This window comes from Halichoerus grypus, chromosome 15 (assembly GCF_964656455.1).
Source record: "Halichoerus grypus chromosome 15, mHalGry1.hap1.1, whole genome shotgun sequence".
Lineage (NCBI taxonomy): Eukaryota > Metazoa > Chordata > Mammalia > Carnivora > Phocidae > Halichoerus > Halichoerus grypus.
In genome coordinates this window covers 19382329-19405185 of record NC_135726.1, presented here as the reverse complement: position 1 = coordinate 19405185, position 22857 = coordinate 19382329, and the positions used below count along the sequence as shown (strand labels likewise).

General features: G+C 45.3%; 1 long non-coding RNA gene across 1 annotated transcript in view; it reads right to left on the bottom strand.

Annotated features, from left to right (window-relative positions):
• LOC118550275 (uncharacterized) overlaps positions 1-22857 on the bottom strand; it is a 242543-nt gene that overhangs the window by 100471 nt on the left and 119215 nt on the right. The window contains exon 2 of the long non-coding RNA XR_004924469.2: positions 8272-8350. This is a non-coding gene — a long non-coding RNA (uncharacterized LOC118550275). The remainder of the gene's footprint in view (positions 1-8271; positions 8351-22857) is intronic.

Here is a 22857-nt window from a genome sequence, read left to right as displayed (position 1 = left end):
CCTTTCCAGGTGCTATTTGACTCAAATCCATACTGGCACATTCGAGGCCACACTACTGGGTGTAGCCGTCATAAGGATATTTTCAATTTTCAGAATCAGTTGTATAGCTTTCCAAACTTCATCAAAGAAATGCTCTAGAGATATCTGTTGACTGATGAGCCATCTAATTGTTTCCTGACATCAGGCCCAGGGTCCAATAGGTCTCTGTCCAGAGAGTATGTCCATCTGCTTCTGGGTAACTACCATCACCCTCCACATTAGAGCAAACCTTGTGAATATCACCAGTATAAGATATCACTAGCACCATCATCAACCAGGCCTTGAATGAATTCTGCTGGGGGTCTCTAGAGCCAATATTGTGTAAACCTGGCCCCCTTCTCCTACTATTCCCACACCTGCTCTTTCGTGTTCAACTTACACTCACTCCTGGCTCTTCCCAAACCAGATCAGAGCACAATACAAAGGCAAGAGTCACAGGCTAAGTTGCCCAAGAATAAAGCACTGAGATGTTGAGCATGCCAGGTATTTATTAAGAGTGCCTTTCAGATCCAGACTTGGGGAAGGGAAGGGAACAGAGGTCAGTAGCAGAGAGAGAGATGTTCAGTTGTACTGCAGACCCAATGGCAGATTTGACCAACTCCACAGAAAGCTCTGGAGTTAGAACAGAACCTTCAGCATTGTTCCTAGTTGAATGAAAATACTTCATACTCCCATGTCGACTATTTAATATTAGACTGGCCACCCCACGGAGGGGGGTGATCTTAGGCAGGTGGCTTTCTGCAATCCCAAAAGAGGTTGACAGATGTCAAGGTTGTCTGCAATAGTCCTCTAGCAGCCAGGGCAGTAAGTCCTCATTGAAGGGGACGCCAGAAGCATATCATAGCATCTACCATAGTGTAGTAAAGAGTGAGTTTATCTCCCCCAAGGTGGAGGACCAGCACATGTTTCACACCCACATCACCAACTCAGAGCAACCAACACATGAGCTGGCCATGTACAGGCAAGAAGGGACCCTGCCTGCCAAGAGCCCCCTCCTAATCCCTGTCTACCTGGGCCAACTCTTCCAGTGGGGTGCTGCCCCCATTTCCCTGTCCAGCCCTTCTAGTTCTCAACTGAGACTAGAGTTGAATCCTGAATCCTCATCTGCTTTTAGGGGGCCATAATCCCTGGCCAGTCCCTTCTCAGTCCTTACTTGGCAGATTTATTCTGTTTTCATTGTGCCACAGGTGGATGAAGCACAGGGAGCCATGTTTCTGCACCCACCTGCGACTGACTTCCATCTACTCCCCATAGTCAATGTCTCTACTGTGTCAACCCTTGTCAGATAACAAGGCCTGCTTGGCCCCAGAGCTCCCTCCATCACGCTGACAAGGAGCCCCTGACTGCCTATGATAACAGCAGGGCCAGGCTCCTTGTGCCCACTTCTGGCCACATCCATTGTCCACATGGAAGGAGTTCATTTTAGGTAGCAAACAACTTCATGATGGATGTGACTGAAGATGAAGTTGCAAGAGATTCTGAAGGGACTTTCAGGGACCAGCCTGAGAAATTAAGAAGGAGTTACATTTATAATACCACTCAGGTCAAGGACATTAATTAGTGACTGAGAGAAATGGGGAAAGGTGCACGACTACAAATCTGTCAGCGACTGTCACTTCTTAGACATTCTACCATTCTGTCAGTGTTAACAGTACCTATTTTGGGCCATTCTCATCCTGGTTTCTGGGGACATGATGGTCAAGAGGCTTGAATGAAAGTCTTGCATATTCTTTCCCTCATGTTTCCACTTCACTTTATAAAGGCTACATTTCTATCCACCTTTCTCATGTAGGAAAATGCCTTAGAGGGAACTCTGGTCCTCGCTCTACCCTCTCACTCTCCCCTTCTGTGCAATGAGAATGTCTAATCCAATCAGCCAGCTGAGATTCAATGAGCTACATTTTCCTAGTGGGCAGGGATCCTGGCCCAGAGACACACAACTCTTCTTTCATTCACCTTTGCCATCCTCTTTGCCATATGTTCTCCATTCTCCTCCTTCCTGCCCTGCTGTTGTGAATCTAGCAGGGCAGGACCCCTCTCAGGGGACAAACCCACCATTTCCCTTCTCTCCCTCTCTCTCTCTCCTCTACCCCACTATTAACTTTTACGGTTGATGCAGGTAGGCCAACGGTCCTATTTCACAAGGTTGAGAATTTTGAGGCTACTCTACAAGTTATACTATTTTTCTTGTGATTTGCTCAAATTCGCAGATCCTCGTTTAAATATAGGGTTGCAAGTAGGATATACCACTTGGCCCCAGGTCTAAGCCACAAGCCCCTACACAGTTTACTGGAGTTCTAGGTATGATGACTTTTGAGTGTTGTACCACCACTACTAAAGTAGATAAAGGGATCCCCATGTAGTAACCAATTCTTTGTGTATGTAGTCTTTAATGGTCAACTTTGAATGGGAAGAAGAATGAAGTGTTTCTTTTGCTCCAAATCCCTAAGAAGACATAGTTTCTACTGTCCTGGAGTTGACTGTGTAGTTATTGAAAAAGAAATATTATAAAAATACAGTAAAAATATACCTAACCCAGCCTAATGGAGTCATCAGTAAAGGTCTTGGGAGCAATAAATGCAGAATAGAGCCTTTGGTGATGAATAAAGGTAAATAAAGGTCATGGAGAAGGAGGGAATATAGTTCAGTCAGAAGAAAGTGCATTAGCAAATGTTCAGGGTCCAGCTGCAGCATGATGTGAGGCAAGAGCCACAGGTAGTTAGGGCTGCTGTGTGAGAGCTTGCATCCAGTCAGATTGAGCTCACGAGACCCTTGCATGGGGTAAGGAGAAAGTGCATATTGTATTCTGCGATTCATCTCTACATCCCTGAGGATGTACAAGACCATTAAACCCATCTTGATTGGTTCTCACATCCTGGAAAACAGACCAGACTTGAGCTTCTTTCAATGTTCTGAGCAAGAAGTAAATGCCAGTCAAGCCAGGACAATGCATTCCATATGTTGGAATGGCTTTGAGCTACCCTGCTTCCAGAAGAAGCTTTGGGTGAAGATTAATGATTTACAACCAGGCCTCTAATTACCTTCCCTTTTGCCTACTCTCCCCTCTAACTGGTCTACCTGCATCAGTCTGACCCTCATCACTTTAGCCTTCAAAGCAGCCATACTACAAATCATACCACATCCAAATTTAATGCCCCAATAGCTCCCCAATGCTTTCAGGATAAAGTCTAGTTTCCTTATTATGATGTCACAGGTTGCATTCCTCAAGAAGTAGACCCGGAGACAAAGGTTAGCATATAGAAATATATTAAGGAGCAGTCTTAGGATCAATCCATGTGGAAGGGAAGGGATGGGAAGGGAGCAGAACTAAAAAGAAGCTGTAAGGCAGTCCCTCAGTCAACCCCAAGGGAAGCTCTGAAGCCAGATGGCCTTTCAGTCGAACCAAGTTGGGCAAAGGGACAAATATCCCTTTATATCCACATGTTAGCAAGTCTTGGATGCAGACTACCTGGGGAAACGGGCATGACTTTGGACAAGGCAACTTGATCCAAGACAAATTCCTGAAAGAAGCTGACAGCTTAGGGCTCTCTGCCCACAGCATTCCCAGCAACTGGAGGAATGAGGCCATCAGATCTCAAAGGAGATGCAAGTGATGTCTCACAGCGTCCAGTACATACGGCATCCAATGATTTTTTATGGTTTTTCATGACCTACTGTATTACTTTTAGGGCTGCCATAACAAAGCACCACAGATTTGCATTTTCTCACATTTCTGGAGGCTTGGGAGTCTGAGATCGAGCTGTCAGAAGTACTGGTGTCCTCTGATGCCTCTCATTTTGGTTTGTCGATGGTCATCTTCTCCCAGTGTCCTCGCATGGTCTTCCCTGTGTGCCTGCGTCTGTGTCCTGACCTCCTTTTATAAGGACAGTAGTCACAGGGGATTTAGGGCCTACCCTGATGACCTTATTTCAACTTTGTCACCTCTTCAAAAAAACTTACCTTCAAATACAGTCAAATTCTGAGGCACTGAGAGTGACAACTTTGACATGAATTTTGAGGAGGTGCAATTCAGCCTGTAACATCTACCTATTTTTTAGCATTTCCCACTATCAGCCATTCCCCCAACCATCTCTAGTCAAATTGCATCAAACAGCTGATTCTTTTCTTCTTTCAGAATTTTATTTACTTGTAAACAAGCTAAATCACTAAGAGATGCAACATCCCACGGGTTCTGTGTCCAATGGCCTTAGCAGGAAGGTTGCTTCAGAATTTGGCACAAACCATGCTACTGTTCATGGAAGCAAGTTACCTTTTCCTGGATTACTTGGGACTTTGGTTTGCTGCCAGGACTCACTTTTTTTATACATGGAAACACATGTCTTGCCTACATAAAATTCAGTTTCATCTCAGGCATAAACACTTTTATTTTTGAGAAGAGCTGTATGTTCCCTCTGGTTTAGAAGACCTTGCTTACAACCAACAACAAATGGCCTTGGGCCACAGCCTTCAAGATATAATTGGAATTTTAGGAGTCATGATCCCAGCAGGCTTCCATAAGCTCCAAGATGGGGGGGGGGGGGAAGCTACTGGCTGATTCTAGAACATGCCATGCTGATCTACACCTCCATACTTTCCCAGAAATGCCTTCCCTACTTTGTCCCATGAATACCTTCATATGTCCGGTATCTCCTTCAAGAGTCAGCTAATGTGCTCACCCCTCTCTAAAGCCTTCATCAGTGACCTGCCTCATGAGGACATTTTCTCTCCTGCCCCAGGATGAGAGACAGTCTCAGGACCTCTAGTGTGTGTGTGTAGCAGGCACCTGTAAATGTGTTGATAGCTGGTGTGCTGAGTGATTTGTCAAGGGTTCTATCGTGACCATGGCTTGTACTTTCTCAGTAGATGAGACATCAGCATAGGTATATAGGATGATGGAAGCATGGTCAGAGAAACGCAACACTGCTGACTTTGAAGCTGGGGGAAGGGGACCATGAGCTGAGGAACGTGGACAGTCTCTAAAAGCTGGGAAACACAGGATAAAGGATTCTCCACTAGAGCCTCCAGAAAGGAATGCAGACCTGCTGATTTTAACCCAGTGAGCCTTCTCGCCTCTTGAACTGTAAGAAAATAAATGTGTTGTTTTAAGCCACTCAGTTTGTAGTAATTTGTTACAGCAGTAGAACACTTGCACACCCGTCCAAAAAGACCTTTTCCTATCCTGCCCTCATGCTCCAGACCTACTTGGTGTATGCCAGAGAGGGTAACTTAGGTTACCAACATTGGGGAATTTTCCTGATTCAACTACCTGAGCTTCTGAAGACCCAGGAGAGCCCAATATTAATGCAGTTGGTGAGTTTTCATGAAGGTATGTTCTGTATGGACACCGTGGTAGGAGCTACGGGATTATACAGGGTCAAATATGCGCCAGCTTGCTCACAAACTGTAGGATAGATATAGGATATGTGTGTAGTGACCAAAAGCAGGTTCACCAGAGGAACAGAAAGTGGGGCTGGCCCTGAGTAAGGTTTAGAAGGTAGGTCATTCTGACAGGACAAATGGCATGGACTGTCACCATGGTAGCACTCTGCCCTCTCTACACCCTAAGGTGTATTTTTACAAAAATTAGCATTCAAGTTGACAGTAAATCTTGAGAACACAGCACAGAAACACTGGAACACAGATTACAGATGGGAAAAAGTAGCGAACACTGTCAGAGAGAAAGGGCACAATCCACTCTGAGGAACACATCAGGCATTAGGGAGCCATGACAGATTCTTGAGAAGTGGCTACAGTGAGGTTAGCATGTGCAGGATGAGCAGGACAGAGACAAAGGAGAAAGGGAATCTGGGGCAATTATCACATTTAGCTCTGAAGCCAGATCATTGACTTTTCCTACCATTCCCAACACAGTGAGTCTGACAGATCTGAAGTTGTTTTTTTAATTACCATTGACAATAGTGTGAACTTCATTCACTTAATCTCCATTAAAGTCATTGAGGATGATGCACTGACTTTTTAAACAACTAAAAAAGGAAAAAACCCTGAAAATAGAGTCTCAAAACTTCCCTATCGGAAGCTCATCACGCCAGACCAACAAATACCACTGTTAAAGGTAAATAATGAGGGCATAAACACAGAGCCATTTTTACTCCCATTCTCTATTAATTGCTGACATATTAATGATATTTTAACAAACCATCTGTGACATTCTTGCAGCCTAGCCTCCAAAGGTAGGTGTTGGTCTATAAATAAAGGATAATGATAAATAAAACTGTAACTAATATCCATCTAGCTTTTTGCATTTTTCATGGCATTTTCACATGCATTATGCCCCTGGACTTCACACACACTGTGTGGAGTTGGTCTAATAGACACTTAGAAAGGTTGAAAGCCAGGAGCCCACCCCAGGTGGCAAAGCTCAAAATCCTTTGCTCTTTCCACAGAACCCCAGTGCTTCTTATGTTTGAACAAATGACACAACATGTGTGAGAAGAGACAGGACGTGAAGCCGGATGATATAATATCCAAGCTGAAACACCCGGCAAAGCTAAGGCAGAACCCTGACTTCCCCCAAAGCCAAAGCAAGAATGGGCCCCACCAGACCCGAAGTCCTTATTCCAGGTCCAGAGGTGCTGAAATGGAAGCTGCCAGGCAGAGAACAGGTCTGGATCACCCAGAAAATGTACCTCCTGTGAAGAGTGCAATTGCAGTGTCCTAAGTTGTAAGGTATCTGGACTCTTTCCCACCTAGTTCAATCTGGGCACCAAGGACTGTTGTACAAACACTGAGCCAAACAGATCCCACCACGTCCCCTGACCAGGCTCATTCCAGACCAGCCAGCTAGGAAAGGAGGGAGGCGGGAGCTGGGCTGATAGGAAATTAAAAAATGAGCTCTGAAATGAGCTCTTTAAAACTCTCTTCTTCTTCCACTCAGAATGTCCACACTTATCAGCTGGGTTAAGTGGACTCACGGTCACCCAACCCGGCTGCAATGACCTTTGCCATCAACATGAACAGGGTACCCACCAAGCAGATACCAAAAAATAAAAATAAAAATAAAAATAAAATGCATTCCCTATGCAACCAGACTGTCTTCATCTGGGGAATGCCATTTCTCTGTCACTTAAAAAAATATATATGGGATTTGAGGGAGGAGGAATCCACAGATTTGGATGAAGCCATATGCCAGGCACTGCACTGGGCTCTCCACAATATTTTCTTACTGATTTCTCATAAACACTGTGCCAAGTTGATACAAAAGCCCCACTGTACAGAAAAATAGACTGAGGATCCAAGAGTGTAATAAATTCCCCCATGGTCACAGAGTGCCCCTGTCACTTAGAGGTTAAAAATAGCTCATCTCTGACATCCAAAATACATTATGATGTGCTACCTGCCTACTTGGGTAGCACACAACTAGGACTAAATCCAAGCCCATCTTCCTCCAAAACTCATGTTCCTGTATTTGTTGAAGAATCCAATAAATAGGTGCCAAAGAAACAGGTGAATATAGGTATTTCTACCACACCATGCTATCTTCTTTGTGATGGGATAAACAGAGAGGAAAAAGGATTTAAGTTAGAATGAGATAAAAACAACAACCAACTGGGATCAATGGACAAACCTGGTGAACGACCAGAGTCTTCACAATAACACTCACCTGGGAAAGCAACCACATAATTTAAAGTATGTCTGGGGCACTGACACCCCTTGGAAAACATGGCCCCAGGGAGACTGTCCATCTTGGTCTGGGTGAGGAGTGTGGTGAAAAGCAAAGAAGCTCCCCACTCTCCCCAGTCAATTCACAGCCCCGCTCAACAGTGCTTTTTCTTGGGTGATTCTCCCTCCTGAGACAGTAGCAGTGACATTTCAAGGCTGATCCCTCCCATGCCCCACTTCCCACCCCTGATGGCTGGGACTTGAATCCAATGCCAAGGCCAGCCTCCAGTAACCAGACACAGAGCCAGTGCCTCAGGAACCTGAGCAGCCACCACAAGGCGACAGATATGCCCAGGAGGAAGCTTATCAGCCTTTGAAGCGCAGAGCTGACTTGACCCATATGGGATGGTGATGGAGCCAGCAAGGGCGGGTTGATTCTATCATGTTGATGTGGATCAACATTTCATGGGAGACTCAGTCCCTGTTTTATCATCTTCCTCTCCACTCCAACCACTGGCATCATCCTGAAGGACATGAACATGTAGAGCTGACTCAGCCAACTGCTTGTCAGGGTGTTATGAGAAGTGATTGAGAATGGAAAAGACCCCCTACCTTCACATTGCAGCCTGAACAATGACTCGTTGGTGGCTCCTTCTTCAATCTTTCTTCCCTCTCTGCCTCAGTTTCTTATCTGTAAAAGAGGGATTGCCATGAGATTTTGTAGCAAAATCCATCTAAAGCATTTAGCATTATGCTTGGATAATGTTCGTGACCATTTTCACCTCCCCATCAGCAGCCACACCCTGGATCTGATGGCCACCCAGAAAGTCTCTGGCTTTGAAATCTTAAAATCTAACATCTGAACACAGCCTAGGTCTTCTCAGGACCCTTAATCATCTGTCATCTTTGGTCTGACTTCATCATGATCTCCCATCCTCAGTTGTCCTCCACGCATACCAGCTCCCTGTTCCATCCTCCTCTTCATCCCAGGGCTCTAATCCATCATTTTATTGTTCTCTCACTCCTTGCTCTATAGCTCCCCGGCCACACTTCCTGTACATAGAATCACAGGGCAACCAATCATCTGCTCCTGTTGCTGCCCTACTAGTTCCCTCTTTATTCCAGAGATAATGACCCAGTGATGCCCTATCCTGGGCCCTATCCCAATGGTGGCATTAACACCCCTTGGTCCTCAGGTAGTTCACCTCCATTGCTCTACTTTGACCTGCTATACTCTCTCAAGCCCCCAGCCCCACTTTGCCCCCAGTCTAATGTGCTTCCTACCTCAAACTGATAAGAGAGGGATTACATGTAAAGTCCCTCAGTGTTTTGTTTCATTATCCACAAATCTGGAACCTTCCACATCTCTTCTTACCACATCCTTTTCCTCAGAGGCAGATGAGTCTGCTTCCGCTTTCCTCTGTACCATGCATCACTCAGGAGTCTTACCCATCAGTTATCACTTCTGTATTCTGTCCTGCCAGGCTTCCCCTCACCCAAGACCCCTTGCCCTCAGCATATAAATATGCTCAGACTTCCCACATGTCAAAAGCAAAAGGAAAATCTCTCTTCACCCTCTACTCCCCTCCAGCTCCCTCATACAAACTCCTTCAAAGCATTGTCTACACTTGCCCTCTTTGCTCCTTCACCTTCCGCTGGCTGAGCAGTCCAGCTCCCCCTGAGATTGCTGTAAGAAGGTCCATAACAAACATGGAGCTGCATTTGGCTCCTCTTCCTCACTTCTCCCATCTAAGAATCTAAAGTTCCATCAACTCTGATGCTCCCTGCATAACAGCTTTTAACTCTGTCCCATCCGTCCATTCAACTATCATTGACATGTCCTGGCCTTCCAAACTCATCCAAAGACACCTAAATCATACCCCTCCCTGATCTGGCCTCTACTCCATGCCAAAGAGGGAAAATAGGAATGTTTCTCTCCTTGCTCAGCATTCTAAAGTGGTTCCCACTGCATCGCAGGGCAAATCTGCTCTCCTCTGCATGATGTATGAAGAAGGTTCTTGAAGATCTGATAGTAGTGAACGTGGCCACCATAAGGGTTAACTGAAGTATGGTGACTGAGGATCCAAGTGTTCATGAGCTCCCCTCAGTCAGGGTACATATCATTTCCCTCTTCTGTAGAATGCTTTTAGGAGGAGATTAAAAGGTCTTCAAAACTTTCAGAGGAAGCTTATCAAATGTTGGCATTTCAGAGGAAATTCATCAAGTATTAGAATGCTTTTATGGCATAATGTTCTTTTTAGGAACAAATTGTATATGGCTATTTCTTGAGATGTTTGTCCTATTGTAGAAGGCACCACTTAACAGAGAAGATGCCATGAGAGGTGATATTTGCAAGTCTAGGACCAAAGGGTCCTTCCTCCTGCCCACAGCATACCCAACTGTTCATTCCCACTATCAACCCTCAGATTCCAGCATTCTGACCTAGATCTATGCGGCAGTCATCACTCTGTTCCTTTCCACATGAGGACCCTGATATTCCAAAATGAAAGAGGATTTTCCTTAGGTCCTATTTCCAATGTCCATAGCAGAGTTGGGATCAAAACCTGGTCTCCTGCCACTGTGGTATGGGGTGTCTGCCCATAGATATCAAAAGTCCAGTAGGAGAAACCCCTTAGTTGCTGGGCCACATGTGTGTCAGCACAAAGGCTGTGATAGATAAGAAGGCCTCGAGGCCACAGGCAACCACACAGACAGATGACGAGGAGGAGGGAAAGGAAGAGGGGAGGACTCCAAGGAGAGGAGTAGGGATAGGACGCAAGCAGCCACAGGAGCCCAGGATGAAAGGGGAAGCAGGATATGCTGAGCCCCCAAGCTTGGCCCCATAGGAGACCCACTCCGGAGACTGAGTACTGTATTCCCTGCTCTAACTTGAGAATCACTGAGTGTCCTCCTCTGAGTCAGACAGTATTCTTACCAGAACCTTCAGTCCAGCCCTAGAACACTAAGCAGATGGCAGTCAGATCACCACTCTGTTGTCTGATTTTTTTTCCTCCCACCAGTTTTCAGGTGAGCCAAAAGCAAACAATTCTGCCCTACTGCAGCCCTCTGGTGGCGCAGCCAACTCCACGCTAGATGGCTCCTGCCCTCCAAGTCAAAGGCACAGTGTCACTGGCATGGTTGGTACCCCCTGCACCCCAGCATAGATCTGCTTCCCTTGCACACATGCACACATGCACACACACATGCCCACACACACAAGCTTTCCCTCAACCATGGTCTCAGACTCAGTGAAGGACCAGCTTCTCCACCCAGTCACTCAACCTCAAACCAAGGAATCAGCTTCAGTCTTGCTTTCCAAGCAGCCCATGGAGCCAAGTCTGTCTAATCCCCATGAGATGTCTCCCTCCTCCTAGGCCACACACTCCCCATCCCAGCCCAAACCTCTTCATCCCACACCTGGATTATGTCTCCCCCATCCTTATGTACCCTTCCATCTAACCTCTCCAAGCAAAATATAAACACGTAACTCCTCTGCTTAACTTCCTTCAGCTCCTGTCCACAATAAATTTCAAGCTCCCCATTGTCCACATCAATGAATCCCAACCCTTCAGCTTGCTAATCATTGAAAACCAATCATCCATTAATTCATCTACTCAACAAATATGTATTGAGTATCTACTCCACGCCAGGCACTATTCTAGGCACTTAGAATAAATCCGAGGCAATGACCCCTGCCTTCATTAATAAGTATGTAAATTACACAGCATGTTAGAAGGTGGTAAATACTATGGAAAAAGGAAGATGGAGGACAGAGAAAGGAGATCTGGAGTGCTGGGGAGGGGGTGGTCAGACTCATCCTGAGAAAATGACACTGGAGCAAAGACTTGAAGGAAGTGGTGCTGTGAGTCTTGAGGATATCCAGGAAAGACCATTCCACACAGTGAGAGGAGTTGGTGCAAAGGCCCTGAGGTGGGAACACACCTGGTTCCTGGGAAACAGCATGTAGACCAGTGTGGACAAAAGAAAGTAAGCAAGAGGGAGAGGAGTGGGGGGATACCATCAGGGAGGGTAAGGGGGCCAGATCGTACTCCCCTCTCACTCCCTAACCTGCACCTCATGAGTCTTTTCCCTAACACATGCCACTATTGCAATTCCCCAGCAGGTTGGGCATCCTCATGCCTCAGCACTTATGCCTATGTTCTGACACCATACTTAACTGACCACCAACCCTCCTGCCCCCCCACAGAGCTCTGACCATCCCTTTTCCTCTGCTCCCAGCTTCTGTGACCATAAAGCTATGAGAGCACTAAACACACTGAAATGCAATCACCCAGCTCCTGGTCCAGATCATCCTCTGAACCGAGATCCCTCAGGAAATGAATCCCATCATCTCATTCCTCTCTTCTTCCCTAAGAAGCACCACGTGACTGGTTACAGGGAGGATGGATAAAAAGAGAAGAGGCAGTAAAGGGGAAGAGAGAGGCAAGTTGGGAAGTAATGCTTTGCCTAACAGTTGAGATTATATTGGCCAAATACACACTTCAGCTCTCTGAAACTCAGTTTCCCTATCTGTAAAATGAATATAACAATCTTGGTTCCATCTACCTTCCGGAGTTATTCTATGGGTAAAAAGAATAGATATGGACACACCTTATGGAGTGGGGCTAACCAAGAGCAAAAGGTTATTATTATTGTTCCACAATAATGTTGTTCCACAATAATTGTTGCTACCTAGCAAGTCCTTTGTTCTAGATAAAAAGATGCCTCTGGTTCCAATCATATCACAGTTATGTGCCCTGGGTTCCAGTAGAGGGATGTTGGAGTAAGGATTATCTTGTGTCACGTGGGATCTCTTTGCAAAATGGAACACGGGGATCCTGACTCCCTGTGGAGAAGAGCCCCCTGGGTGATGAATTGGAGGGTCCTTCGATTGATCAGTTCACACTCTGTCCAGCAGGTCCAGCAGGCACTCCACTGCCTGCCGTGGGAGTGCAAGCTGCCCCTCCCCCAGCCCATCGCCACCCCCACAAATTGTCAAAAACGCACCGTGATAGATTGAGCTCCCACATGCCACAAGGTAAGTGTTTAAATCTTTTATAAGACAGTCAATGGCCTTTATAAACCCTCAGACAAGAATTACACTGTGTCTGAGATGGGGCTGAAAGTCAATGGGAAATTGATTCTGTCTAGCTGGTGCTGTTTCAAGGAGGAGGCTTGCTGGGTGCCTTTGGGACCAAACGTGCCATCTCCCATGTGCCCCAGGGTGTGGCGTGTCACATGCTGAGAATACTGAGATACCGGGGCCCATTTCTGGGCAGAGGCCAGAGGTAGCTGTGAGTTTCCACCACAGGAAGACCCTGGAGGGCATCGACCAGCACCAGGGATGGTTATGAAGTATGTTTACCTTCCCAGGAATTCATGCCAGACCAATCTGATGCCATTCCTTACACCCCAGGTGGAGAAGCCAGAGGATGATAAATGGCCATTGATCTGGAGGCAACCATCGGGGGTGAGGCACACCTACAATTACTCTCCTTTGCTAATGACCCCATTAGCCATTGGATCAAACACAGTTTGAGGTCATGATGATGCTGTGGTTATTTTTCTGCCAATACCCATCAGCCTGATCCACACTGTCCTTCCAGGGGTGCCAAAGTGGGCAACAAGGACCCCTTGCTTGCGACTGGGGAGCCCAATGGTCCCGGTGTGCTTACTCTGTCTGCAGCACAGGTCTGGTCACGACAAGAATGGCTCTGGGTCAGAAGTGAGTGGATGCACCTTGGCAGGTAAACCAAACAGCTCCCATTCTGGCAGAGGCAGCGGAAAGTCCCCACTGGGGAATCGGGCAAAGCTGGAGCTGGAGACCTGGCCCTGGGATTTCCTGACCAAGTGACCTCGTAGAAACCCCGTCCCTGCCTGGGGCCAGTGCTTCAAGTGTAACTCGGGGATGATGCTCCTTCTGTCTCGTGGGGCCGCTCTGAGGATGGAATGTGAGAGCACACGCTGCATGCGGGGCACAGACAGGCGCACAGTGGCTCTCGGCTCTGCCCCCTGGCTGGCGTTGAGCCCAGAATTTGAGGAGCAGGCAGACTCTCCCTTGGAAGCAGATGGGCTGGAATCCAACTATGAAAATGGTAACTCAGTCTTATGTACTGACCACATGCAAATACTGGAACCACTGTTCGTTGTGCATCCTCTGGATCTTTCTGTGTCCCCACTTTATAGGTAAGGATACCGGGGCCTGGGGAGTTTCAGGAGGTCAGTTCATCCAACACGAGCGAACACTGAGGATGCAGTTACTGAGGGCCTACTCTGCACCAGGCACCATCCGAGGGACCCGGTGATGAGGCTGAGCGAGACAGAGGCTGCTCTGAGGTCAGGCGGAGGCAAAGCCCAGACTAGAATCGAGGTCTCCTGCCATCAAGGGATCCTTCTCTGTCCCCTGCCATTTCTCCCACGAGAAAGGACTCCTCAGAGAATCAATGCATGTCCCAGCTCAAAGTGTCCTTGACATTTCTCCAGACTCCCCAGCTTGCTTTCCAGATGAGGTCGTGTTTTCCAAGGCCACACGGTGAAGGCGGAAAGGAGCTGCAGTCTTGAAATGAGACTGGTAGAATGTCAGGTCAGGCTTGCTTTCTTCTCAGGCTGCTCATTTTCTGGAATGCCGCACTTTATCCCCACAGGCAGGTCTATAGGAAGCCAGCAGTCTGGAGTGTGCCGCGGACAATGGGAGGGAGGCAGAGGCGAAGGTCTCTGTGAGCATGAACTATTCAGAAATATTTGCGTAGCCCACAAGGGAAACTGCCTCATCAGGCTCAGATAAAGGGGTGGAATGAAACAGCATCCCCATATCCCTGCTCTTCTCTCTTTGGTTAAGTAACACCATTGGTACTAGATAGTCAGGTAGCTTTGAACTGAAAGGAGCTTTATTTGAAAACCCTTCAGGGTGCCAGAGAAACAGTCTTTTTCCACATCAGCAGTCTACCCAAGGCAGACTCGGCAAAGAAGAGCAAATATCACCGGCTGCTACAGAGGGATGGGAGCGGGGAGCAGGGTGGTGGTGGGATTATTAAGGATGAGGTCAGTCAGGAAGGGATGGCAAAGAAGAGCCTCTCTGTTGTCAGACAGAGTCACAAATAAACACTTTGGCAGCTGGACATTCAGCTCTTAAACCCTGCAAAATGAGAAAAACCTTGTATGGTCAGAAAGGGTATATTGTCTGATGAGGTGAGACAGCTCAGAGTGGGATTCAGGCCAAGAGCCACTCAGCCATTCACATGAGCATATAGAGCTATTCACATGAGGCTCAGCCTTTCCTACCTGGAAAATGGGTACAAAGCAAACACCCAAGTGCTTAAGGGTGATGTTTCCATGCTGCCATAAAATTTAAAAATCCAGCGTGTAGACTTCTATTCATCTATCAGACAACCTTTGAACACCAACTACAAACCAGCACCATGCCAGGCTCTGGGAACTCAGCTATGAGTCTTCCTCTCTGCCTTTATGGAATTTAATATTTAGCAAGGAAAACAAACATGGAAAAGTACAGTTACAAGATGGATGGTGGTAGTGGCCTGTGTGCCCATGAGGCCAGGGGAGGAAGAGGCAAGGGGCTGTGGAGATGGCAGTGGAGGGTCTGAGGGGTTGCAAAAGTGACCAGCATAGTAGGGAAAGTGATTACATACAGGAGAATTAGACAAATAACTATATTGATGATAATGAGAGTCAGGTTTCTGATGGTCAGAGAAGGACTTACAAAGATGGAAATGGAGATTAGAATTGGAGGTATCTGAGGCAGTGCATTGGAAATAAAGGTATTGGTATTAATTGAATTTTAAAAAAAATTATATATGAAAATAGATATCAAAATCTATTTATATCAGTGGCTATCAGCCAGGAGGGATTTTGTCCCTCATGGAATAATGGCAATATGAGAAGATACCTGGGGTTAGTAACACTGGAGGAAGGATTATCTACTGATATATAATAGGCTCAGGCAAGGGATGCTGCTAAACACAGGGCATCCTCATAGCAGAGAATTATCCAACCAAAATTTCAACAGTGCCATGGTCTAGAAACCCTGTCATAGATGGGTGTGTGCATGTGCACATGTGTGGATGGATGGATGGATGGATGGATGAATGGATAGACAGACGGGTAGCTAGAGATAAAGACAGATGGATGTATGTGTGTGTGTGTGTGTGTGTGTGTGTGTGTGTGTGTATAGGATTTCCTACCTCAGTTGTTTGAGTGGACCAGAAGCAATGACACTCCAGTAGTTATGAACACATCCATTGCTCAGAGCTTGGTTTCTAAATACCATTACCTGCTAAAAGGAACCAAATTTCCCTGGAGAAATAGCTAATTCCAGAGGTGGGGCAGGAAAAGTACGAGGTGACCTTGGAATATCTTTCTATGCCAGAATACAGAGAAGTACTCAAAGAATTATGAGAATATGTTCAAAAGGGCACAAGGAGCCAGCTTCAAGAATCTCCCACTGGCTAAATCTGGACAATCTGAACATCAGAATAAATAATAATAGGAACATATTGGGCGCCTGGGTGGCTCAGTTGTTAAGCATCTGCCTTCAGCTCAGGTCATGATCCCAGGGTTCTGGGATTGAGCCCCGCATCGGGCTCCCTGCTCCACGGGAAGCCTGCTTCTCCTTCTCCCTCTGCTGCTTCCCCTGCTTGTGTTCCCTCTCTTGCTGTGTCTCTCTCTGTCAAACAAATAAAATTTTAAAAAAATAATAATAATAGGAACATATTTAACCCACTGAATAAAATAAGAATCTATGCATTCATACTGATATAAATAATTAAATTAACAAATAAATGAGGGAGAAAGGGAAGCTCTTCCTTATAGTAGAATACCAACTAAAAAATGTAGAAAAATTACGAAAATAGAAAATCCCCATTTGGCAACCATCACAGTGGTGGTTAACTCAGCAGGAAGCATCAATAAATACTAAGGCCAGTGGGCAGAGGTTTGATGAAGTACAGGATATTGACGTCTGTCCTTTCAGAGAATCTTCCCATAAAAATACTTTTATTTTTTTTAAAGTTTTTAATTATTTAAAGATTTTGTTAAAAAAATACTTTTAAGTTATAAAAAGAAACTAGTGACTTGGTAGAAAAACCCAGCAGACACCAAGTTGACCAGGTGATCAAAATTAGCAAAAGGGCAGGATAGTTTGGCATCGGTGTGGTCCACTGAGAATGCAGCATCATTTCCATGGCATTTCTCCCCAAAATGGACAGCTAAATTCTGATCATGAGGAACCAACAGACAGACCCAGGCTGAAGTACATCCTACAGAAGAAGAGTCCTCTCCTATTGAGAAATGTCAAGTCATTAGGGACAGGATATGGAACGGTTCCAGATTGAACCAACTAATGTATGTGTGCAATTCATGACAGGAGATTGGATTCCAGACTAGAAAGGAGGAGGATATACTGATGGGGTAGTTGGGGAGACTTGAATAGGGATGGATGACTGCCCTCTCTCAGTGTTGAGTTCCTGATTTTGATGGCTGTACTGGGGGAATTAGAGAGTTTTCTTGTTTTAAGGAAACATATACTGGCATTTTTAGGGAGGATGGAGTATTGTATATACTACGTGCTCTCCAGTGAATCAGAAATTAATAATAAAAATTGGTATGTATATATGCACATACATGTACTCACATGGCAAAGAGAGAACAACAGGAGAGAGGGAAAAGTTCAGTAATGGAACAAATGAGGTAAAAAGGTTAAAAATTCATGACTTTTAGGGAGTTTGAAGTTATTTTTTAAAAACAATATAAGAATATGTGCTACATAAACTATTTTACAAATTACAAAATTATACTCATACAGTAGGATACCCACATTATACACAGGCAACCCGCCATGCACACACACATATGAAAAATACAAAGAAAATATACAAGTATGTTACTCATGGTTATCTCTGGATGATTACATTATGGTAAATTTTTGTCTTTCTTATGTTTCCCCATATGGTCCAAAATTTCTCCTGTGAACATACATTGTCTATTGCTTTACAATTAGAAAAGAGCATTATGCACATCATAAAATAATCTGACAAAAAGAAATAATGAACTTGAGTTCTAAGAACATTTTTTCTCCATTCAAAACTGGCCCCCCAGTCAACTACATCACAGAACCGCCTAGCAGCTGCTTGGGGCATCCTTCTGGCTGGATGAGGCAGAAGGAGCACAAAATAAAAGTCTGGCAGCTCTGGCCTGTGCTATGCTCCTGTCCATCGGTCAGGCCTCCCTCATCTGGGTAATACAGTTCATGGTCTATCCCTTGGACCATCATCAAGACTCAAAGAGACTTAAAACATAGACCTTTTTACCCTGTAAGGTGTGTGTGTGCGGGAGGTAATATGAGCACACAGGTAATCATCTTCACTCTTGTAATTAATTAATAATTACCGCCATTGGGGCAAGCTCTTTACCACCTTCAACTTACTCAATCCTTAATACCAGTATCACTAAGCATACCCATTCCACAGAAGAGAAAACAAATGCACAAAAACATTAAACATGCATTTGTCTAAAATCACCCCTGCGAGGGACAGAATCAGGATTCATACTTGGTGCTGGCCATAAGACACTGGACCCATCAACTCCACCATCCCCAGGATGCCTGCCTTCCCTTGGGAAAAGAATGGTCATCTCCTCCGAAGATGCCCTCCAGGCAGAAAAACAATGCAACTTTAAGTAGATTGGATATTTCGGAAACTCTCCGGTCTCAGTGACAGTTGCTCTTCCAGTCTTTCCTCCCACCAGGAAGACAGCATCTGGGCATCTCTTTACAGGTCCTCCACGCATTCCAGTGCTCTGATCCAGCTCCAACAGCGCCCCTAGTAAAGGCCCCGCCACTTCAAGGCTGCCTTTGTCAGTCATGACAATCCAGGATTAATTAAATAAAAATGTTGAGGCAGAAGAGGAAATATCCCCATGACAGCTCCCCTGAGCCTGGCATCCCACGTGATGACTCCTGGGTCACTGGCAGGAAGTCAAGTGTGCCCGGGGAAGCTAGCTGTGTGCATGGTCACTTCATTCAAGGCCAGCAACACACAGGTAATTCCCAGGGATCACTGGTTAAGTGGGTTCCTTATCTTATTTGGTGTTTTTAATTGTTCTTATTTGCAAAAAACAAACAAACCTTCAGAGACTACACAGGATAGGAAAAGCCATTTATTTCCACCTGTTAAGTTGCTTAATTTCTTCCAGAATGAGATCTTCCCTTTGACTTTGGCAATACTGGGAAGACTCAAAGTATATGGAAACGATCAGTAGGTCTTCTGAAATGAAGGATTCTACTTAACAGTATGCCCGTCCTAACTAAGCCTCCGCTGTTTTTATTCTATGGTCTCTTTTCTTGAAGTTGATGTGAGAGGCAAACAAAAATACCTTGAGAATTAGAATCAGATAAAGTCAGCACTTCTAGGGACATGAAAGGCAACAGAATCCAACAAGGTCTCTTGAAAAGGGAGAAACCAAGTCCTAGACAGTGGATGTATCTTACTCAGTGTTACAGAGTCACACTGTGGTCCAGCTTGAACTCGAAGTCATAAGCCCGAACTGTCAGTATTCAGAATGCCTGGGATGGAAATCCGTTCAAGGGTTGGCAGTCACCAGACTGCAAGCTCACTGAGGGCAGGCACTGAGCATGCTCCAGGGGCTTAGCAAGCACATGGCACCTGTACGTACCCAGCAAGCATTTTTTTCTTTTCAACTGAAGTATAATTAACATACAGTGCCATATTAGTTTTAGGTGTACAATATGATTCAACCACTCTATACATTTCTCAGGGCTCAGGATTAAGTGTCCTCTTAATCCCCTTCGCTGATTTCACCCATCCCTCCACCTACCTCCCCTCTCTGGCAACCACCAGGTCTCTGTATTTAAGAGTCTGGTTTTCTGTGTGTCTCTTTCGGGTGTTCATTTTTGTTTCTTAAATTTTACATCTGAGTGAAATTATATTGGTGTTTATTTTTCTCTGACTTATTTCACTTAGTATTATACCCTCTAGGTCGATCCATGTTGTTGCAAATAGCAAAATCTCATTGTTTTTTATGGCTGGGTACTATTCCATTGTGTGTGTGTGTGTGTGTGTGTGTGTGTGTGTGTGTGTGTGTGTACATTCCACATCTTTATCCATCTGTCCTTGGATGGACATTGCGCTGCTTCCATATCTTGGCTCCTATAAATAATGCTGCAATAAGTACCGGGGGGCATATATCTTTTTGAATCAGTGTTTTTCTTTTCTTTGGGTAATCACCCGGTAGTGGAATTACTGGATCATATGGTAATTCTATTTTTAATTTCTTGAGGCACCTCCGTCCTGTCTCCCACAGTGGCACAGGACTTAGCCTGCAGATGGCACTCATAGGTACCCAGCAGGCATTCTGGAGCAAAGAAGTGAACGATTTCCAGGATCATTTTAGTGAAATTCTAAAAACATTTATAAAAGCATCTATTTTAAAACATTTTTATTTGCATTTAAAATAAAGTTCTATATGGCCAAGCCCAGACGGGTCTCATGCACATGTTTACTAAACAAAAGATGACTAGTGCTGTGATAATTAATCAGTTGGCATTGACTGAAGCTCTTAATGAAATGAGGCATGAACTGTTTGAGAAAGCAATTGAAAACCATCATACATGCCATGAATCATCTCTCGAATGCACATTTATTAAATCAGAATTCATAACTTTGATATTTTATCTAACAGGTTTGTTACCCTTTCGAGACTCTATTGGTGAATAAAAAGACAGATGTTTCCAGAGCTAAATTGGAGGAGGGATGAGGGAGGGCGAAACCAGCCAGACATCAATTAAAGGGAATAGGCAGCAAAATACCATTACCCAATGTCTGGGTTGTGTGCCATCGTCTTGAAATAAAATTCAAAGAAACCTTTGCAAATGAACAGGTACAGAAGCAGGATGCATCCTGAAGGTTTCCGGGGTCTGCCTGATAGCAGGCAGATGTGGGGATGGTTCCAGAGGTGGCAATTGGTTTGGGGGTCACAGAGTTGATTGTCATTAAGGGAAACATCGGTCAAAGAAGAGTCAGACTAATGCAAAACCCTATTTTTACTTCCTGAGGGTGCCAGAGAGCTAGAGGGGAATCAGAATCCTTTCCCATTTTCAGGATCTTCAAAGCACCTGTTCCTTTTAGCTGAAGCAAATATATATCACATCAGTGTCACATCCCATGACTATTGTCCCAGGCACCTCTTTGGATGATCCAATAAAAGTGGATTGAGAAGCGTGTGAAGATGTTTAGCTCTTTTGACTGCTGTCAGCAGTAAATTGGTGGATAAAGGTGACACGGTCCCCCATGGCTCACAATTGCAACACTTCTTAGAGTCTCATCTTCATAAAAGCAGACCTGGAATCCTTCTAGGCAGCGCTCTTGTGCTCTTGTATAAAGGAGACCTTCCCTTTTAACTGCTTTGACACAATATGGCCATTCTCCTTCAAAGCCTTTCAGACCCACTCTTTCACCAGCCAGAATCATGGTCCAGCTGCTGAGTTACATGCCCCAGGAATGTTATGGCACTTTCTTCCTACAGAACAACACACATCTAAATAATAACTTTTCTCCACTGTAATCTGATTAGATTGCTGTCACTAGATTGCAATAAGCCAATCACAAGAGTGAACTTGAACATCAACACATCTAGAGAAAACAACCACCCCGATCATCATATGCAGGAGCAGCGGCCTCTCCCTTTTATCTATGTGAAGCAAAGGACATTCAATTCTAAACCCAAAAGCGAGTAGAACATGTACATGATGTGAGCAAGGCAAGATTTGCCAATGAGTACCACAACCACGTGCTGCCAACCTCTCTTCCATCTCTTCCATTTCTTTCTTTTTCTTTTGTAAGAAAACTGGAAAACAAAGGGTTCTGTGGAACACAGGGGCTTGAGAGTGATAGCAACTCCTAGTGCCCCATCCGGATCGGGGCTGGAAAGGAGCTACAAGTCACAGCGCCTTTTCTCTGGGCCAGTGGTTCTCCAACTGAAGGGTGCATCACAGCCACCCAAAGGGTTGTTAAAGCACCGACTGCTGAGCCCCACCCCAAGACTTTCCAACTCCCGGAGTCTGGGGTGGGGCCCAAGAATTTGCATTTCTAGCAAGTTCCCTGGAGATGCTGTGCTTGCTAGTCTGGGAGCCACAGTTGGAGATCCATGGCTCTGAGCAAAGTATCATTGGCAAAACCCCGCTACTTTCTACAAGGCAAGGTGGATGAGATGGAATTCACGGGCCTTCGGACCTATGTTCTCATCTTGTTTTAATGCCTCCAAATAAATGGATTTGTTGTATTTTTTTTTTAACTTCTCTGTTAATCTGCAGTGCTAGGCAGGCCCTTGAGTTTGAGACAGAGACAGAGCGAGACAGAGATTCACCCTCATGTCATTGATCTTCTTAGGATCATTAACGTAGGATGGGGAAAGTAGTCACCCAGAGATCCTCCAGACCCCTCACAGCACTGGCTCCCAGAGGAAACGGAGATCAGAGAGGCTGAGACATTTGCTGGAAGGCACAAAGCAGAAATGGAACTAAAACCCAGGGTTGCGGACCCCCAGTCCAAGGCCTTTCCTCTAGCTCGGCCCAACCAGCTCCCCGAGGCAGCGGTTTGAAATACGCAGCTGATGCCCGCAGAGTGATTTTCTGTTTACAAGACTGCGCCTCCCTGGACCAGTGGTTCTCACCCCTGGCTGGCTACACTTTAGAATCCCCTGGGGAGCTAGCAAATGTAATGACAGCAGGCCCCACTTCAGAGATTCTGATTCAATTGCTCTGGGTGGAGCCCAAGCACAGAAAATTTTTAAAGCTCCCCAGGTAATTCTAAAGTGTAGCTGAGCTTGAGAACCGCTACCTAAGCTGTGGGGTTCTCAAAAGCAGAATGTTCGTTCCCTAGGACAGTGCTTCGCAAACATCAATGAGCATGAGAATGCTCTGCCCCCTCAGTAGCTGGGCCCTAGGAGATTCTTAGCAAATACATGTTGAGTGAAAGACTAGAACACAGCTTTAAAAAAAAATCCCAGACTACATCAAAAACTAATGATGTAATGTACGGTGATTAACATAACATAATAAAATTAAATTAAAAAAAGAAATCCCAGACCAGCATCACTTGGAAACATGTTAGAAATGCAAAACTCTAGGTCCCCATCCCACAGGCAATGTTTCAGAGACCCCAAGGGGGA